This window comes from Macrotis lagotis, chromosome X (assembly GCF_037893015.1).
Source record: "Macrotis lagotis isolate mMagLag1 chromosome X, bilby.v1.9.chrom.fasta, whole genome shotgun sequence".
Classification (NCBI taxonomy): domain Eukaryota; kingdom Metazoa; phylum Chordata; class Mammalia; order Peramelemorphia; family Peramelidae; genus Macrotis; species Macrotis lagotis.
Window position 1 is genome coordinate 515,223,784 of NC_133666.1, and position 21,938 is coordinate 515,245,721.

The 21,938-nt window shown below is 36.5% G+C and overlaps 1 protein-coding gene across 22 annotated transcripts in view; it reads left to right on the forward strand.

The window, feature by feature from the left end:
* ATXN1 (ataxin 1) overlaps positions 1–21,938 on the forward strand; it is a 521,647-nt gene that overhangs the window by 178,890 nt on the left and 320,819 nt on the right. For 18 of the 22 annotated variants that reach the window (XR_012472582.1, XM_074207313.1, XM_074207312.1 and 15 more), the window contains one exon: positions 11,369–11,511. The gene's annotated coding sequence lies outside the window, so the exon portion shown is untranslated. The remainder of the gene's footprint in view (positions 1–11,368; positions 11,512–21,938) is intronic. The other 4 variants (XM_074207301.1, XM_074207308.1, XM_074207309.1 and 1 more) reach the window with 1 other exon arrangement.

Sequence of the window (21,938 nt, forward strand, 5' to 3'; positions counted from 1 at the left end):
TACTGAGTTGCAACCTTTGAGGTCACAGAGTTGATGCTATCTGATGAAATTCTTGTCATACTTTTCATGAATCAAAGTAGCAGGATTTACATTAAGGATGAAGGTGGGGACGGAAAGCAGAAAAGTGGGCTCTGAATTGGAGTGAACTCTGAAGACAAACAATATTTCAACTATTTTGCTTATTGCTAGCCTTGGCGAAGTGATTTATAGAATCTTTCTGTCCTGCCCAAAGGTCATCTGAATTTACAAAGGGCCTCATTGGTTGAAAGACAAGATTTTCATAATTGTTGAAGAAATCACAACTTCACCCCCATTTTCGCACGTGTCAGGGAGCCCAGTTGATGAGTTGCACCAGGACAGCTCATCAGGAAGAGACCTAAAAGGTCTTGGGATGCTACTTTTTTCCAACACTTTGTTTAGAAACATTTTCTCTGTTCTTAATGGAACAGTTGACCTTTGGTGAGGCTGGTCCAAACTATGGCTAAAAGTCATCTAAATGACTTTCCTAGCCTTTGAATTTGCATGTGAAATAAGAGCAGCAGTAGACAAAAATTGTGAAGAAGACAGTTGTCTTCTAGCTCAAGGCATTTCCTTTCCTTAACCCTCCCCGCATCTCACCTAGGGCCTTCAAGCTCTATCTTCTTCCTTCATCAATACTTAATCTGAGATAAAGATTTTATAAACTATTCTTAGATGCACCAAGAGACCTTACTATGTTACATGTTAGAGCTTTTTTTTTTTTTTTTTTTGCTTTATAAGGAGTGAGAAGCTGGAACTTATCTCTCTGCCTCTGTTTCTGCCTCTGACTTTCTCTTTGCCAAAAACAGAACCTGCTACTAACAATTTCTTGATTGGCCTTAATAATAATGTTATCCTCCATTCTTCCCATTAGAATGTTTCCCCTGATAGCAGGGATTATTTCATTCTTTGTCTGTATATATCTATCAGTGTGTGGAGCACTGTAGAAAGTGTAATAAGTGTTTGTTGACTGATTGACCAGTTGGTTAAAAAAACATAGAGGAACCAACAAAGGGATGTGATTATGACCTGATTTTCACCACAATGGAGAGAAATTGATTGTTTGGAATGGGAGTTGTGTTAGAGGAGGAAGAGGAAATTTGAGACTAGTCTGTACATGTGTTAGATTTGGGGATAACAGATTTCATTCAGAGGAGATAAATGGGATCTTATGCACCAAAATTCTATAGGGCAAGTTAACCCAAAAAGATGGGAAATTCTCACGAATGAAGATCTAAAGTTATTAGGAGATTTTTTAAAATATGTAAAAAGGGAAATTGTCTCAAGAGATTTTTTATAAATGAACAGAGAATTCACCAACCCACTTAAATTTTCAAGTGTATAAAAAATAGAATCAAAGGCACTTATTGAAGGATGGATAATAAAACATGACAGTGTTGTAAAAAGAGTATTAAGAATGCTAATGGTGAGAATGAGCTGAGGCTATTGAGAAGAGCTAAGGTTATATAGCCAATGGGTGGTTTTGAGCTTTGATACAGGAAAGAGAAGGATTAAAGGATGGAGAGGACCACTGTTTAGGATACATGGGACAATGACAACCAACAATAAAGAAGAAATAGAGCTACTTTTTTATTCTCTACAAAAGAACGATTTTTGGATTGGAAAGGACAGAGTCCAAAAGGCCAACAGGTTCATGATCCATTGCCAAGATCCCTAGGGAAACAATATGAGAGCATTTGGTTGAGCATTAGTTTAAGCCTCTTGACTCATGAAATCACATCTTTTGAGACAGAAAGAACTGGCAATTGTGATTTCTGAATTACTATTAGCCAACTTTGAAAGACTGAGGAGAACTGGAGAGGTAAAAGAAGATTAGAAAAGGGCAAATATATCAATATTCAAAAAAGAAAGAAAGAAAAAATAGTTTCTACATCCTAAAGACCAATGCACTTTATTTCTATTCCTGGCATAATTCTAGAATATGTTATTAAAAGAAATGTTATTAAAAGGAAAAGTGAACATCTAGAGAAGGAAGCAGTGATCAAAAAGACAACACAACTTCATCATGAAGAGTTCATTCCAGACACTTTATTTCCTTTTATGGTAGATTTACTAGAAGGATAAATTATAGAAATGTTTTAAATACATTTGTAGCAAGGCAATTAATAATATGGAGTTTTATGAACTAAATGAGTACAATTAGATAAATTTAGAACTGATTAGATGGCTGTACTTACAACAACTGGATCGATATTCATAGGGAAGAAAGTTTTCAGTAAAAGTTCCCTAGAGATGTATTCCTGGATTTGTGCTATTTTCCACTTTTGTCATTGACTTCTATAAAATTATAGGTATTATATTCATCAGCTAAGAAGATAATATAAAGTTAGAGGGCTTGCCTGATACACTGGATGATATAATCAGAATTTTGATAGGCTAGAACATTGGATGAGTTCTTTTGAGATTCAGTAGGGGTAGTTGAAAATTCTTATACTTGGAAATCAATTTATATGATGGGGGTATAAGTAGCTAGATAGTAGTTTATATGAAAAAGATATGGGGTGGGGTTTAGTAGATTAAAAACTCAGTTATAAACAAAGAGTATAATATTATACCCAGGAAAACTAATACAACTTTAGAATGCATTATGAGAAGCATCATGTTTAATCAGGGAGGTCCATTTTATTCTTCCTGGTCATACTATATTTGGAGTGTGGTTTTTAATTCTGGACACCACAGTTAAGGAAAGACTTCAATGTGTCTAGAAGACAACAAAGTTGGTGAGATGAAGCCATAAAAATATTGAGTGAAGCACTTTCAGCCATTATCTTAAAGAGGTATTGGGATTATGTATGATTTTTGCCTTTATAGTGTCTGAATGCTTGTGGTGGAGGAGATAGATTAAATTCATTCTGTTTAGTTTCAGTGACCAGAACTAGGAGTACTGGAGTTGTAAGAGGGAAATTAGGTTTTATATAAAGAAAAAAAGTTCCCTAATAAATATAAATATCCAGGGGTGGCTAGGTAGTGGATAAAGCACTGGCCTTGGAGTCAGGAGTACCTGGGTTCAAATCCGGTCTCAGACACTTAATAATTACCTAGCTGTGTGGCCTTGGGCAAGCCACTTAACCCCCCAAAACCTAAAAAAAATAAATATAAATATCCAAAACTAGAATGGGCCTCTTCAGGAGGTTGTGGGTCCCCCCCTTTACCCCAGCTCTTCCCATGTAGTTTGTGTCACCACTTGATGAATATGCTGTACCAGTTCCTGTTTGGAGAAAGGTTAGAGCCTTTTAACTTTGGAATTCTGAGAACTTTTAAAAATCAAATGAATAAATCTCCAAATTGTATAGTTTCAGGTATGGGCAGGAAACTAGAAGTGGAAGGGACTCTTAGAAGCTATTTCGTTCAAACCCCTCATATTTCAGATGAGGAAACTGATGGTCGTGGGAGTTGTTACTTATCCTAGGAAAGGATCACATTTTCCTTAAAAAAAAAAGACCATATTTTGTGTCATGCTGTTTACTTCTAAAAAGGTCATCTAAGGGGCAGGAACTCTAGTCCTGTATCAATGACCACTTGCTTTGCCTGAGCTAGGTATCTGACTTGGAACCATTTTGGATTTCAACCGTGTCCCTAGTTGCATCGTTCTCATGTACGTGGAAGGACCTGGCTCTTTGACACCTCCTTCATAGCAATCTGCCCGGCTGCTTTTCTTCCCTGTGTGTGTCCTTTCATAGTCATCCTGTTCATGTCATTTGTGACATATCATTTGTTTATGCATAAGCCTCCAGCTGCCCCCTTCTCCCCAGAACGGTCCCCCGGGTCTGGATTGGGAATTGTAGCAACCCTTCATTGAAATAAAATACCCACCCACTGTGGACGGCCCTCTTTGAACTGTAGAGCAGCCCTCTGCTTCTCTGTGGGCCGGCCAGGTAGGTCAGAGCTTGCGAGAGATTATGTTGCAAAGTCACCTCAGCTTCCCGGGCGGGCCAAGGCTCCCCTAATTGCAGTCCGAGGTGCGCTGGAAACGCACCCAGCAGGGCTGAGGAGCGCAAGTTCAGGTTCAGCTTTCCTCCTTCCTCCTGACAAAGCCCGGAGGAATTTTCTTTCCACCAGAGGTGTTTATAACCTCTAATTTGCTCACCCGTCCTCAGCCCTTTGGCAGACTGCCACTGTGCTTGCCACACACTCCGGGCCTGGGAGAGGTGGGGCTCAGCCCGCGGCTTGCCCACCGCTCTGGATACAAATAAGGACCGACCTGAGGGCGGCTCTGGATATTTGTATGCCGGCCACCCAGAAAGCCAATCAGGGAAGAGAAAGGTGGTCCCCGTGGCCCTAAGCAAAAGAGAGGGGCCGGGCCGTGGCCTAGCCTGCCTGCCTGCCTGCGCAGCACCTTGCGCCGGTGGGGAGGAGGGTACCAAGGAGAGGAGCCCTTCATGAAGATGCCTTCTTTACATCCGTTTTGTGTTTGGGAAGGGCTCCCCTTTGGAAGAAAAGAATTCGCCAAGCGCTCATGTAGTATTTGATACAACCGCAGAAAGGTTTGCTTCTTGCACTAAAACAGGTTCTGACCTCATTTCCCAGAGGAGTTATAAATGAAAAAAAAAGGAGTACTAATTAGTGCCTCATTAAGTACTTACAGTGAAGTATGAGAATTCTCCTGAAAAGATAATCGAGTCGATGAATAAAAAGCCAGACTCACCTTTAAAATAGCACTAGCATACAAAGTCATTTTAAAGCAGACTTTTTCACATTGGTGAAAATTACAATGTTTTAATGGCTTCTATACATAACAGCACAAAGGAATCTTTCAGAACATGCTGATGTTGAAAGTTAGCTATCTTGAAAGCTGTCTCATAGTCTTTCACCTGAATGGTTCCAGACACAATTCCCCCCCACTTCTGTCCTCCCTTCATGTTTTTAAGGCGAAGGCACCGAGCACTTTAAAAACAAAATGCAGACACTTTATTTATGTACATTTTATAGTAAACAAATTGAAGCCCAAGAGCTTTCTCTTTTGAGAGGAGAATGTTCCTTCCCATAGTTGTCTGGCTCCATTCCAGTGGGTTTAACAGACTGAGAAGGGAAAGTACCAGGCATGTGATTAAATTGAGAGGGCCATATTGGAACCAAGCTTAATTAAAACAGTGTGAAAACCTAATAAGAGACTGATGGAACCTAGGATATTAACCTGAATCCTCAGATAACCAAATTATTAGACAGCCCCCTCCCCAAAAAAAAGTATTAAAAAGAAACATAGTATAATGGGAAGAATGCTGCTCTGGCTCTACTGCTTACCTGTAACTACTGCTTCACATTCCTCCCTTAAAATGATTACATACTGGGACTATATCCACTGAGGAGGATGAGGAAGGGAAACCCTCCTACCTTATATCTATGCCTTCTTTGGCAGCACATACATTTAAAAAAAGTAAATGAGGAAAGGGGGGTTGAATGTGGTCATTTCCAAGTTTCCTTTCAGTTCCAATTCTTTTCTCTTATAGTCCTTTTGTGAACTTTTTCAAAGGCAGATTATACCAGTTTGCAGGTTATCCAACTCCTTTTCCCTTTGCTTTCAACCTGTGACTGTTCTCTCTCCCACCTCCTCCAAAGGGGGAAGCCTTTCTTGTTTGTGCTCCCCTTGATGAATTGCGATGAAAAACCGTGCCTAAGCAAACCATATTCTGAACGGTAGAACTATTGCAAGATAGAAATCAAAATATGTGCAGAAATCAAATAAAAGCTTACCCTGGTTTTTAGGGTTGTCCATTTTTTACTACTCCCTTCGTTTTTATTTTATTTTTATTTTAGTTTTTGCAAGGCAATGGGGTTAAGTGGCTTGCCCATGACCACACAGCTAGGTAATTATTAAGTGTCTGAGGTCACATTTGAACTCAGGTACTCCTGACTCTAGGGCTGGTGCTGTATCCACTGAGTCACCTAGCTGCCCCCTTTTTATTTTAATAATCATAAATTGATCATATCTTACATTACACTGAAGCTTTATGCTTTTTTTTTTGGTCCTTATAAAACCAGAATTTTATGCTTTTTGACCATCAGAATACCTTAATTCTGATTTGGACTCTATTAGATAGTAGAGTATCAAATGCTTTTCTCATCTTCTGGTGTTTTGTCCATTTAAAATAAAATAAAATAGTTTAAGAAAAGATTCCCTCATATTTACCTTATGACTAGTGGTTAGAATTAATGGTGAATATCCATATTCATACTCTATGACTTAGGGTCTTTCTTTATTGACATCATCAATCTATTCCAAGTTTAAAGATTTTTCTGTATCATGAAATTAAAAAAAACAATAACAGCTTAGGAGAAGAAAAGTATTTCTTGCCTCTGAAAATGATTTAGCTGTTAAAAACATGAAAGGGAAGCTCAGAGTTTGCCCTTGGTCAAACTCTTTAGGTAAATCTTGTCATAAAATAAGGAATCCACAGTCTTTTTGTGAAGAGAGTTTTTAGTTTTTCTAAGGCTTGGTGATCACAAGGGGTTATGGTGAAATAGGGTGATGGTGGGAGGGGATGATGATAAAAATATGCTGACAGAAAATCCTTAAGTAGTTAAAATTAGGGGATATAGCTGTTAACCCAAATAGATTTTAAAGAGTAATGGTAGGAAATGAATAAGAAGTAGCAGCCAGTTTATGATATGCCAGGTAAGGCTTTGAAATCAGTTGGTAAGAAGGAAACGACCATTTATTTAGTTTCTAATTGTGTTATGTGTTAGGCATTTCTCCAAACACTTCAAATATTTCTTTTGGTCCTTACAACCACTGTTGGAAGTATTGTTATTATTATTACTGTTTTACAGTTGAGGAAACTGAGACCCAGGGTCACAAAACTAGTAAGTGTTTGAGGCCTTATTTTCATTTAGATTTTCCTGACTCCAGATTCACTGGCATACTATTCACAGAGTCACCTACTAGTCCCTTGGTGGGTTCTAGTTTAACTGTTGGGTACACCAGCCTTATATATAGATGATCAAGTGGTTCTGAACATAGAAGGAGGCTTCCTTGAACATGATTACTCAGTCTCTTGTGAAGTCTTTGTTCCTTTCCTGTTGACATTAAATAGGCAGTTTGGTCTTTTGATGTGTGTGTGTGTGTGTGTGTGTGTGTGTGTGTGTGAGAGAGAGAGAGAGAGATGCAACCAGGTAAAACAATACAAGCATACAGATCTAGGACTTGAAAGAAATAGAGACAGATATGTAAAAATTGAGCCTTTGGAAGTAAAAATTACAATAAAATGGAAAAATATGAGTCATGCTCCAGGTTCTATAATTATTTAAATCACTGATGCTCTCCACTGGAAGATTAATTGTCACTAAGACACTGGGAAATACTATAAGGCGGGAGGGGCTTGTTTAAGGAATCTATACATGTTTTTCATCTGCCATTAAGAGTAATGCATGGGGGCGGCTAGGTGGTGCAGTGGATAGAGCACCGGCGCTGGATTCAGGAGTACCTAAGTTCAAATCCAGCCTGAAATACTTAATAATTACCTAGCTGTGTAGCCTTGGGCAAGCTACTTAACCCCATTGCCTTGCAAAAACCTAAAACAAAAAAAAAAAGAGTAATTCATGAATGCAAATATAGTTAGATATATACTGTATCTTGAAACAGTGATGTGATGGAAGAGGCAGCATAGGGTAGGGACTGGGCATTGGTCTAGGAGATAGGAGAGCAGTTGTTCTAGTCTTAGGTTAGACAAATCATTCACTTCTCTAGGCCTCAATTTACAGTCTCCTCATTTGTAAAATAAGTGGATTGTGTTAAGTTAAAGGAAAGGCCACATGCTGTCCTAAGTGCTTTACAAATAAGATAGCATTGAATCTTCCCAACAGCTTTAGAAGGTAGGCTCAAATAATTATCCCCATTTTGAAGATGAGGAAACTGAGACAGAGCTTGAATGACTTTCCCAGAGTCATACAGCCAGCAAGTTAAACTAATCTGAAAAAAATAAAAGGGGAAATTCCACTTATCTGAAATCAGATGTATGTGTGCCTATGTACACCTATACATAAATGTATATAAAGACTTTTTTTGATCCTGAGAATACCCAGAGACCTGTCTGTGGCTTGATATTTTAGAATGTGTTTTTAGAAGGAAATTATACATCATGATTGTTTTTAAAAGTAATTTCTACATTTTTAAATGTAATGCTGACATCTGGAAGTGAAAATGCTAAGTTTCATGCCATTAAAATAGAAATAAATATGTATATCTTTATTGCTTTCTCTGGTAATTGGCCACCACAGCCCTAGTAATGTCAGGCCTTTTATACTCTTCTTAGAATTCATCTAATGTTTTGCACAAGCAAGGGTTACTCTGTTGGAATTACTAGGGATTATTTTTTTTTTTGTGCAGGTTTAGAATTTTTCTTTGCAAACATTTCTGCAGTTTCTATTTTTCTTTGTTAATATGAGTGAGCACACTTGCATTTTTCAGTATTTTATACCTCAAGAATATCTGATTTCCAGTTGTGCATAATCCCTCTACTTATGCAAATCACAGCTCCTCTATACCTTAGGTGCTGGTCTCCATGGGAAAAAAAATGAGATAGCAGGAAACATTTCACTACTTGGTGTGCAAACTTCTGGTGATGAGTTTATCTGCTCTGAATTGGTCTGGTTCTTAGACACCAGACACAGGATGTCATAGGCCTGGCCTCAAAGTCTTTCTAACTTAAGATAATTAGAAAATTTATGCTCTTTTGGCATTACTTCTAAAACATGGGGTCATCTTCATGTCATGCTCATAAGGTACGAAAGCGGATTTTAAGGAAAGTAAAATATGTTGTTAAATAAAAGTGACTACTGGATAAGATCATGTTATAATTTAAAGGTCTGGTCATGAACTAGTTGGGAGCTTTGAATTTGTGCTTATATAGCTTGTTTTCTCCTGTCACTCTACTAAATCCATTAAAAAGGGTATTAATGACTAAATGAGAAATTATTTACCTTGAGTTTTATGCTTGAACAAGTAGAAAAGCAGGAGTCCTGATAATAATAATATTAATAACAATTATTATTGTTGTTGCTGTTGCTGTTGCTATTAATAATAATTAGCGTTATTTTGAGATTTATAAAAACTTTTTCATACTGATCTTCTTTATACAACTCTTGTCAGGTAGGTACTATTATTGTTCCCATTTTAGAGATGAAGAAATTGAAGTTGATTACAGTTAAGCAGCATGTCTGAGTTAAATTTCTAAAGTAAGTGTCCAAGGGCAGGATTTTAATTCAGGACTTTTTGACTCTTTCTAATACTTTAACTAATATGCCATTTTGATTGTTTCATTCATTTTGCTTTGTTTTATTTAATCATTAGTCATATGTGACTCTTTTTGACTCCTTTGGGGTTTTCTTAGTAGAGATTCTGGAGTGGTTTGCCATTTCCTTCTGCAGCTCATTTTATCAATGAGTAAGTTGAGGCAAACAGGGTTAAGTGACTTGCCCAGGGTTCTAGAGCTAGCAAGAGCTGACACTGCATGAAAACATGATTCCAGGGCTGGAACTCTATCTACCACCTAATATATATGACACAGAATACCAAATATGGTGAGAGACACACACACATATATATATATATACATATATATATGTATATATATATATACATATGTGCATGAAGAGATATTTTATAACCCCATCGATAACTTCATAGATCTTTAGTTTGTCTTAAAACATTTTTATTAGGGGTGGCTAGGTGGCGTAGTGGATAAAGCACCAGCCCTGGAGTCAGGAGTACCTGGGTTCAAATCGGGTCTCAGACACTTAATAATTACCTAGCCGTGTGACCTTGGGCAACTCCTTAACCCCATTTGCCTTGCAAAAACCTAAAAAAATTATTATCAAGATGTTTTATTGATTTATTAATCAATCTTTTTTCCTAATTTGAACCATGATTATGTAACTAATGCCACCTTTTCTCTCCCCTTTCTATAGTTTGTTTCATTTTATTTAGGCAGGCAGTTAGGTACTTTCAAATATGAATCTATATACTTACTGGAAAAGTCAATTAAGGGCTGCTTGTCTCAATTTCCTTATCTGTAAAATGAGGTTAATAATATTGTCTATTTTCCAAGATTCTTATGAGGAAGAAATGAGAGGATATCTGCAAAATGCTTTGCTAACCTAAAGTTACTTTATAAATGGGAGCTATTTGATATGTGGACCACATATTGAAAATGATTACAATTAATTCATAAAGTTTTATGGAATATTAATTAGACAAATAACCAACTGACATTTATAGAGTTGCATTATTATGCCTCCTGGTAACTGATGAATATCAACCTCTGTTCTATTTGCTTGGCAACAAAAACAATATATGGCAAAATTTTAGAATTATTTGGGCTAATAGCTCATGAAACTTGAATTATAATAACTTATTTCTGGCTTTTGGATATTGACAGATTTTGCATAGGCAATACGTCATTACTGATTCTTTTGTGCCTTCACAGATTTTGTGAATTCTTTACCCAAGGATTTGACCTCCAGTATAATAGTTTGACTAAAGTTGACCTTTAGTAGAATAGTTTAACCTTATCTCAAACCTTGTAGCTGCCTCTCCACCCCTTATTTCTGTTCTTTATAGTTGTTCAATCATGATCAACTCTTCATGACATCATTTGGAATTTTCTTGGCAAAGATACTGGAGTAGCTTGCCATTTCCTTTTCCAGTTCATTTTAGAGATGAGGAAACTGAAGGAAACAGGGTAAAGTGACTCATCCTGGGTCATACAACTAGTAGTGTTTGAGACTGGATTTGAACTTTGCTGTTTCCTGACTGAAGGTCATTATTCCACCTAGCTGCCCACATTAACTAGGTCTTTTAAAAAGTTAGTTATGTGGAATTATTTTATTTGATACATCATTCCTAAGAGTCTTCTTGATCTACTCATTTATACTTCTTCTCCAGAAGGTCAGGAATCTTGGTTACATCAAATGTGGAGATTCCTGTCTCTTAGATATGGGTTTCAGCTTGAGCCTACAACTTTGTAGATGGTTTTGGAAAGTTGTTATAGCCAAAAAAAATCATCATCTTATAGTCAACCTGGCCACAAACCTCCTGGAACTTCTCTAAACTGGGTCTTAGATTACAGACATATAATCTTTCCAGTTTGGTGAAAGCTATAAGAAAGCTATGTTCCTTTAGAATATCCTGTAAGAAACTAGAATCATCTTCCTAATCTGACGAGAGAGAGAGCGAGAGTGAGAGAGCGAGAGAGAGAGAGAGAGAGAGAGAGAGAGAGAGAGAGAGAGAGAGAGCAGGTAAATTAGAGAATGATGGCATCTTGAAAGCTAAGTGTAATAAATTTTTATTTTAGTTTTGTAATTCACTTTTCTCTTTTGACTTTGTATTTTACAGACTCGGCCAGTCGATATTTATTGAATTTCCCTCCTGCCACTACTTTCTACTCAAACAGAATCTTCCTGAAACATCTTCCAGGGAGAAAGAATTTTCTGGTGGTGCTCCCACCTTCTTCATCGTGATGAAAGCACACGGTACAGGTAACCCCCACCCCTACCCCAGCTCTACGCCAACTCTAGACTACATTGCCCTTTTCTTTTGATGACTTTGGCATGCTGAAGTAAAAATTTCCAGATGGTAAAAATCAAATGAAACTGATTCTGAGTGCTTAAATAGGAACGTCACTGATAAATCAGAGAAGTAAAAGTTAGATTATTTTATTCTTAGCAATATTTTATTTTTTAGATTTTTTTTTTGCAAGGCAATGGGGTTAAGTGACTTGCCCAAGGCCACACAACTAGGTAATTATTAAGTGTCTGAGGCCGAATTTGAACTCACGTACTCCTGACTCCAGGACTAGTGCTCTATACACTGCACCACCTAGCCATCCCTATTCTTAACAATCTTGTACAACTTCCAGGCACATCAGGAAAACTTCTGAAAAAGCAAAGATTTAAAGTTTTTAAGGGATCTTCACCCCACCCTCTTTTCTAAGCACTGCCTGTATATATATCCTTCATGTCTACAGAAATAAAATTTTACTTTTTTTTTAAAAAAGGACTGGGTGGAAGAATAAAGTCTATTAGTAAAGAGTAATTATTTACCCAAAGTTATGCAAATGTATAATTTTGGAGTCTTGAAGGCTATGGCAGTTTATGGGAATTTGAAGGTTAGATAACAGCAATGCAAAAAAATTTGTGATTGATCCTCAAACTGTTCCTTCTTGACTCTGAACAGAATGTATTCTTGTATCTAGAATTCTCTCCTCTTTCCTTTCTGCCTAATAGAAACAAAGTGAAGATTAGCCTCTTGGTTGTTAAGGTTTTCTTTGGAATTATTTTTTTGTGTCACTACATATACATATATATATATATATATGTATATATATATATATATATAATTTGTATATAATAAACTGAGTAGATGTTTACTTTTCTAGAAGAATGCAAACACTTTGAGGACAAAGATTGTTTCATTTTTCTCTTTGGGTTGATCACAGTACCTGTGTCCTTGTTGGTGTTCAGTAAATATTTGTCCAATAGAACAGAACCTTCAGTGCATTTCAAGTAGAAAGGGAAGCAGATTTTTCATTTGGCATATTCTTGATTTATTTTCTAGGTTTTATTTCAGGACTTTCAGGGACTCTATCTTGACCAGGTCTTCCATCTATTATTTTCACCCCAGTGCCCTTGAAAGTACCCAGATGGTAAATGATGGAGTCATTGATCTAGTTGTTCAATCATGATCAACTCTTCATGACATCATTTGGAATTTTCTTGGCAAAGATACTGGAGTAGCTTGCCATTTCCTTTTCCAGTTCATTTTAGAGATGAGGAAACTGAAGGAAACAGATTACAGAATTACCAAATTACAACTAGTAAACTTTTGTAAAACTAATCTTTGTTCAGTTTCCAGTCTGATGACAATTCAGACTTGGCCTGCTTGACCAAGTACTCTGGCCATCCTTTCAACATTCTTCATGCTGTTTTCTTACTACTCAAATAAACAAACAGAACAGTCACCGGAAATTAAATGAATGTAATACTTTAAGTCTCAAAATGAGGAAAATACAAAAGTAGGGGCTATTCTTGAATCATTTGCTTTTCCATTTTTTCCCTATGCTTATTTTGAATTGGAAGGCACATTTACTAATTAAAATCAATACAGAAATGTGAAGAAGAGAGGTAAACATTCAAAAGAATAAAACTAATGTTCTAAGACCACAGTTAGTCAATAAATATATTAAGCACTCATTATTGTCAGGCCCTGTGCTAAGAACTTGAGATATAAAGAAAGTCAAAAACATATCCTGCCTCCAAGGAGTTTACAGCCAAAAGGGGGAGATAGATAGCATTCAAAGATTATGTGTAATAAGTTATAGATGGGATACATTGGGGATAATAACCTAGGGAAGGTACTAATGTTAAGGTGGATTGTGAAAGACTTCTGGCCAAAAGGTGGGAATTTATTTAGGACTAGAAGGAAGTTGGAGGTAGAGATAACAAAGGAGAACATTCTAGGCACAAGGACTAGCCAGTCAAAAAGCAGAGTTGGGAGATGGAGTGTCTTGTAGGAGGAAGGACAAGGAAACCAGAGAAGAGACTGTTTGAAAAGATGGTAAAGTTAAGAATGGTTTGATATCACACTTTCTGGCATATTTCCTTTATTTTTTCCTTCTCCACCCAAAAGGTATTTCTTTAGTTTTCTTGACACAATTAAGTTGGGCCTTCAGTTTAGAGATGCTCATCTGAGCTTTGATGTAAGTTATAAATTTTATGAGTCAATAATCATGTAGCTGTGTGACCCTGAGCAAGTTATTTAACCCTCTTTGCCTCAGTTTCCTCATCTGTCAAATGAGCTAGAGAAGGAAATAAATCAATCTAGTGTCTTTGCCAAGAAAACCCCAAATGGGTTTACAGAGAGTCAGACATAACTGAAAAGACTGAACAAAGGCAAAATCATGGGATTTATTGTTCATTTCTGAAATGGGGTCAATGTTCACAGGCCACAATATATTCCTGGTGATAAATTATGTTCCTTGTTCATTATATCAAATCAAAGGTAAAGTTCTTAGGTCTACTCAGTAATATTCAGAATAGTCTACTAGTTTAATTTTTATTTCTGGAATGAAATTAAATTGAAAGCTATCACACTATTTTTTTGTCTTTGTTTTTAAAGGAGATAAAGTGTCCATCTAGATTTCCAAAGGATAGTGTTTGCTTAAGTAGTGTAGAGTTGTTTTTAATTGTGTTCTTGCATATGCAGAAGTTTAGTTTGAGAGTCTATTTGGATGTAAGTCTAAAGAATTAGATAGCAACAGCACTTTGTTTTTTCTGGGTCCTCAGAGTTAAAGTTCAAATATCCTCAATTTAGTATTTTTCCTGGTCAGATTTCCTTCAAGATAAAGAATACTAATTTCACATATTGAGACAGTATTAGGATCCCAAATACTTTTTGATATTAAATTTAGTAGTTTTAGAAACCTTTGTAGCAGTCATTTATCAATATAGCCCATTGAAATCTCCCTTGAAACAAACTAAAACAAACAAAAACAATGTAAAAAGCAACCATATCTGATATTGAATAAAACATTTTTGTACATATACTCTCTTACCTTTCCACTGAAAATAGAGATTTATTTCCATTCCTTTTTCCAGAATCAAGATTTCAGTGGTTTTAAAAATTATCATTATTATAATATTTGTATTATTATTTTTCTTGTTTCTGTTTACTCACTAAATACTGCTTTATACAAATCTTCCTTTGTATCTCTGAATTCTTCAAATTCTTTTTTTGCCTGTATCTTTGCATTGACCTACAAAATTTCCTTTACCTTTAGTAGATCATTAACTGTTCATTAATTTATCAGTTCTATACATCTCCCTGGTACACTCAGAAAGCTTTGTGACTTGTCCAGGGTCACACAGTCAATGTGCCAGAGTCAGGACACTCTCTGTTTCCAAGTCCTGACATCTTACCTATTCTGCAATTTTATATCTGACTCTTTTCTTACAGTAAAACAATAGTTGTTCCTTGGCTCTCTACCAATCCTGCTAAGATAGTATTCATTGCATGGATGAGTGGTACTTTTAATTATGACCAAGAAGCCTGTGATGCCACTTACAGAAATGCAGTTAAAATGAAACAACTCGAGAAGAGAGAAAGAAAGAGACAGTGAAAGAGACAGACAGAGAGACAGACACAAAGAGAGACAGAGAAAGACAGAGACAGAGACAGAAAAACAGAGACAGAGACAGATGCAGAGACAGAGACAGAGAGAGGCAGAGAGAAACGGAGAGCGACAGAGACAAAGACAGAAACATGGAGAGAAAGAGAGAGACAGACAGAGACACACACACACAGGGAAAGAGGAAGAGACAGAGAACTGACTGCTTGGTCAGCTCTTTGGAATGGCCCATTGGATGGAGAAAGGTAAAGAACATCTTAGGATAGGGTTAGGCATTGAGTACTGCTCTGATGCCTGTTAAGAATAGTATATGAGAGAAATGAGAGTCAGTATATGAGAGAAATCATTGTGTAGTAGAAAGAACACTGACCTGGCAGTCACAGAAGACCTGATTTCAAATTCTTCATCTCTTCCTTGGAAAAACCCGATACCTTTCTGGTCCTCATTTCCCTCACCTGTGCAATGAAGGAGCTGGACTTGATAATGTCTAAAGTCCCTTGCAACTCTAACTCGATGATTCTAAGAAGGGTATAATGAAAAATGGGAGAGGGAGCAAGGGTACAGCTTCTGAGAAGAGGTTGAATGAGTGATAAGAGAATCTTAAGCATTTGAATGTTAGACATAGAAGAAGAGTCCTTCAGGATTCTTCAGGATCCAGTTCCATCATTTGACTGATGAGAAAATGAAGGACCTGTGACATGATTGAACTATCTCAAGTCTAATGGTCACAATTTGTCTCAAATTTATATTTGTTGTGAGTAAATATTCTAAACAGTAGTGGGTGATTTAATATTTGGTTTGACAATGCTATTTCCTTCTTATCTTATACCTGTGTTAACTCGATAAACTTCCACATGATATCCTAGTGTCCAGAGATTACCTCATGTGTATCTCAACATATCTAAATTATAATTTATGTTTGAGGGAGAAAAAGACCTTCAGCTGCAGTTTACATGTGATACATGTCATTCACTTAGCCTCCAATTTCTGGTAGTTTACTCAAGTTTTCTATACCCCTATAACTAGTATGTACTTCCTTCTCATTTCTGCCACTCAGAATCTCTAATTTTCTTCAAAACTCAGTTCAAATACCATCTTCTCTATGAGATTTCCTACTCCCCAGGTGTGTGGGTGGCTTCCTTCCTTAAAATTATCTTGTGTTTATTATGTATTTATTTTGAATATTATTATATTTACATGTTTTCATATCCTAAACTTGTTAAGGGAGGGGGATTGTTTTTTCTTGTCTATCCCCAAGTGTTTTGCACAGTGTGAGATCATTGTAGATATTTAATAAATATTTGATTGATTGGTTGGTTGAAGTTAGAATCTGGTCCATAAAGTAGTGAAGGAATGTACTTCCTGGATTTATAAAGCAAGGACTTAGTACTGGACCAAGTCTCAGAATTGGTGATTCATTGTCCTCCTATAAGACAAATCAGTCACCACACATAAAATTGCCAGTGAATACTTGGTGTTAATCTCTTTGCTTTAAAATCTCCTTTAGTTGTGTAGTACCAATTGAAAAGTGAAAAAGCAGTCATCTGTATATTTGGAATCATGGAGATCAACCATGGGATCTAGTGGTTTTTATTTCATCCATTCTCTTGAGGGCTGAGCTGACCCTTGTAGAAGATCAACTATGGAATCCAGTAGTTTTCATTTCTTCCGTACTCTCAAATGTTGAGCTGACTCTTGTAGGAGAGACTGTAAAGGAGAATATGGAGAAGGCTCTCACAGAGACTCTTCTGCATTCAGGAAATTCATCATTCTCCTTCCTACTTATTTCTATGGAAGGGAAAACTGTCTAACCCTTATTCATTCATTTTTTCATTCATTCATTCAACAGATAATTATTAATTATCTTGCTGTATGTTGAACACTGTGCTAGGTGTGGGGGGAAAGATGCAAAATTTTAGATAAGATGCAGTTCCACACTTCATGAAACTTGCAACCTAAACCAAGGGTTAACAGACTCTTGCTTTAGGACCAAAAAATATATTCTTAACTAGTGAATCTTACAAAAATAACCCAAAAAAACAGGTTAGGATTTGATTCTAGGCTTATAACTTGCTGACCTATGATCTAAATTAATAAAATTATATCATATTTTGATTGTTGAAAAATGAGAGAAAATGGCTAAATGGCTATCATCATGATGACAAGTACAGTAAAAAATTCATACTCATATGACATTTTAATATTTACAAATGCTTTCTGCACAGCAATCCTGTGAATGGGGTATTATAAGCATTTTAAAATTCATTTTCAGATGAAAATACTGAGGATCAGATTGCTTATATGCAAAAATCACAGATTTAGATCTTGAAAAAGGGTCTTTGTGGTCACCATCTAAACTCAACAAAAATTTGTCAGGGGCACCCATAACTAAGAAATGTCAGTTAAGATTCAAACTTGTGATTCCTGTCTTCAAGTGCAGCATTCTTGTCATGATGCCATATTGCCTGTTCCTGGTAGTTTTAATTGAAGAATTTTTCCATTAATGAAGTCAGTCAAGGGGATAGGGACTAGACTGGAAATTGAATTGTTAAAAGAAGCTCCCAGATGAAGAAACATTCTACGTACAGAGGCAACTGGCAGCATTGTGGATAGAATGCCAGGACTGGAATAAGGAAGACATGCATTCACATCTGGCCTCAGACACTTCCTGGCATTGTGACCCTGGGCAAATCCTTTAACCTCTCTCTCTACCCTCAGTTTTTTTTTTTCCATCTGGGAAATGGGGATAATAATAGTGCCTAAATTACAGTGTAATTGTTTAGATCAAATGAGATAAGGTATCTAATAAATTTCCTGGCATGCAGCAGGTACTTTATAAATGCTCATTTTCTTCTTTTCTCCCACAATGATTGATGCCTTTTTATAACTTATGGTCTTAATTGTGTGAACACTGAGGGGTTAAGTAACTTTTGCCCAGGGTCACACAGCTATTATAGGTCATTGGCAGCACTTGAACCCAGAACCTGGTTCTTCCACACTCTGAGGCTAGTAATTTTTTGTCCTCTATATCAAAGAAATCAATTCTAAATACAGAAGCTTCCTCAGCTTTGGCCTAAGGTTCATTTGAACCTGAAAGCAATTGCATTTTTTCTTTGTATTAAAAATATTTGATTCTTGGGGCGGCTAGGTGGCATAGTGGATAAAGCATTGGCCCTGGAGTCAAGAGTACCTGGGTTCAAATCCGGTCTCAGATACTTAATAATTACCCAGCTGTGTTGGCCTTGGGCAAGCCACTTAACCCAATTTGCCTTGCAAAAACCTAAAAAAATATTTGATTCTTAATTTAAAATGTTATACCTTCATTATTCTTTTTAAAAAGAATTCTGTGACTTTTTAGGCCACAAATTAAATTTTTTTCCTTGAATCATTATAGAAATAGAAGATCAAAAGCATTTTTTTACTTAAATTCCAATTTTGTCTTTTATGTTACTATGGCAAAAATATTTTTTGATTCTTTTTATCTAACTCTAACAACTCTCTCTTGTTCCTTTTTTCTCCCTACTTCCTCTCTTTACTGTTCCCTTATTCATTCTCCTATGTAGCTTGGGGACACCTCCCAAGAGATCACACCAATCTTAGTGACCAGTCAGAGGAAGAATTCTTTCCAACAGTATGGGTGATACTTTGCTTCAAGGTCTCTAATAAGGGGAAAATCCAGTTACCTTCCAAGACAGTCTTCTCCACTCTGGTACAACTAATTGTTACAGAGATTTTCCTTCTGGTGTTTTATTTGCCTTTATGAAACTTGCCAGCCATTGCTTCACATACTTGTCCTTTGGGATCAGAAGGGACAAGTCAGATCTTCCTTGCAGATCTTACCCTTCAATACTAGGCACTGCCTAGAATTTTCCTTTTCTTGATTAAACTTTCTCACTTCCTTCAATTGATCCTTACTTGGCTTAATTTTGATGCATCTTACCATTCTGATTGGTCCTCTTTGGACATCGTCCAGCTTCTCAGTCTCTTTCCTATTATGGGGTGCCCAGAACTGAAGGTAATACCACAGGTGTGATCTAACTGGGGCAGAGTACTTTGAAACAATCACCTTTCAAGGCCTGAACACTATGACTCTATTTGCATAGCCTAATTTTGCACTGAGTTTCTCGGCTTCCATAGCTAGGTATTTTGGTGTCTGAGTCGATTTGCACTATTAATTGATATTAAACTCATAGTCTCTAGATTAACATTCAGTCCCTCTTTCCCGTAGGTGGAGGGGAGCATGATATTATGTTTTGTGATTATTGACTGTTTCTCTGGCAAAGTGAAATTTTCATATTTGAAACACTTCAATATATATGACTCTTTCCATGAAGATACAACCTTTATAAAACTGTTTTGAAATGTATTTCAGTTTTAAAATAATTTGTCAGCTTAGATATAAGCCAATTTACTCTTTGAAAGTTTTGTATAACATATAATTGACCTCACCACAAATACCTACAGAGTTACAAAAACTCATATAGGATAATGAAGAACATTTTATCACTGACATAATAAAACATTTTTGAAAAGCAATTTTGTTGGCTTTCTGCATTGATCTTAATTGGCAGAGAACTTTAGTGATTTTTTTCTCCTCAGATCCAATTCTGCTGTTTTATGTACTGACAAACCTCATTATTCAGAGTAAAGGGCATCAAGGGCATATTGAAAGGTAACTTGGTCATATGATAGTTCCTGTATTTGGTGCTATTTTCCAAAATTATGCCTATCTTATTTGACCACATGGAAGTTCCTCTACTTGTTGCTTTCCAAAATCATGCTTATCTTACAATAGAATCTTAGGTTTGGAAGTGACTATCTCTTCACTCTAGACTCAGATGAAGAGGTGATCTATTCTTCAATTTGCCACAGCAGTCCCTGGATGTGAACTTTTAATCCCACCTCCTTCTATTTTCTCTACCAGGTTGCCCCATCTATCTTCCACACTCTCTCTTTTCATCAGTCCTTCTATATTGACAGGCTCCTTCCCTGCTACCCACAAACTTTTGACTACCTTCCATTTTCTCTGTATTCAACTTACATATTCTTAGTTATGTACATTTTCTCCCTCTTTAGAATGTGTGTTTCTTAAGGGGAGGGATTATTTTGACATTTCTTTGAATTGTCAGTCCTTGCAACTGTTTGGCACAAACAAAAGCTTAATAAATATGTTCTGATTGATTGATCGATTGATTAGCATATGGCCATCCAACTTACCCTTCAACACTTAGTTTTGTTATTGTTAAAATAAGATATCAGTCATCAAATTTTTGAACTTTGGAGATCAACCTATTAGCTTTAAGTCATCAAGAAACAATAGACTTATTACCCTGTGGATCAAATGGTGCTCCAATAAAACTAAATTAGTGAATTTATATGCCCACTGAGCTTTTCACTAAGATTAATCAAAAGCAGTACCTGTTGCCTGGGCTCTGACCAAATTCCATTGCTGCTAAAGATATTCTGCAAATTCTTCCTCTTCCCCCACCCACTCCCATCCATTATTTCCCAACCATGAAACTTTTGCTCTTCACTTTTCTCCCCTCTTTCTATTAGCTCTCCTTTACTTGGGATCTTAATAAGCTGAAATGACACCATGGTGCCAGGTTGAAACTTTTATCTTCTGGTAGAGTATAATAGGATATCCATTACTGTGAATTTTCTAAGACCTGTTTTGTAATGCTCAAATTCTTGATAGTATTGGACCAGAATTCTTATTTACCCTGTATTTTATTCACTTTTTAAAGAAACTATTTTGGATAATTTATAATTTATTTCTATATATTTTATCAATTTTATTTTATCTCATTCAATCCTATCTATTTTATTTTGTGTATTTAAAATAATTATTCTGGAAAGGGGTCCATAGACTTTATGAGGTTGTCAAAGGGGTCCATGACATAAAAGCTACTAGCTACACTGAGAAGAGGTGGTCTTAAAGTAAGACAAATGAGTCCTATCCCTGCTTTTGCCACTAACTGGTCTTGTAATTTTATACAAGTCATTAATCCTCCGGAGTCACAGTTTTCTTATCTATAAAAGCAATAATAAATAATATCTAGCACTTCTTTTCTTTTTTTCATGATAATGGGGTTAAGTGACTTGCCCAAGGTCACACAGCTAGTAAATATCAAGTGTCTGAGTCCAAGGGGTGGCTAGGTGGCATAGTGGATAAAGCACCAGCCTTGCAGTCAGGCATACCTGGGTTCAAATCTGGTCTCAGACACTTAATAATTACCTAGCTGTGTGGCCTGGCCAAGCCACTTAACCCCATTTGCCTTCCAAAACATAAAAAAAAATTTTAAAAAAAAGTGACTGAGGCCAGATTTGAATCTGGGCTCCAAGGTTAATACTCTTCACTGCACCACCTAGCTGTCCCTATAGTATTTTAAAGCTTGCAAAACACTTTACAAATATGACAAATATCATTTTATTCATACAACAATCCTCTCTGCATCTGCACAGTGTTCCTCAGTAGTGCTTTCTCATAACCAAAGGATCAGTAATAAGACAGATAAGTGCTACTATTGCCCCTATATTATGGGTGGGATAACTGAGTCAAACAGAGGTTAAGTGACTTGCACAGGCTCGTGCAGCTATTGAATATATGAAAACAAATGAACTCAAATCTTCCTTACTCCAGGTCTAGCTGCCTCCAAGTATGTATTAAGCATGTAGCTTCTTCTGAGAACTGTGCCAGATGGTAGAAGTAGCACTAGGACAAAGAAAGGAATAGGACCTACTTGAAAGGAGTTTACATTCAAATGGGAGATGAAAAGT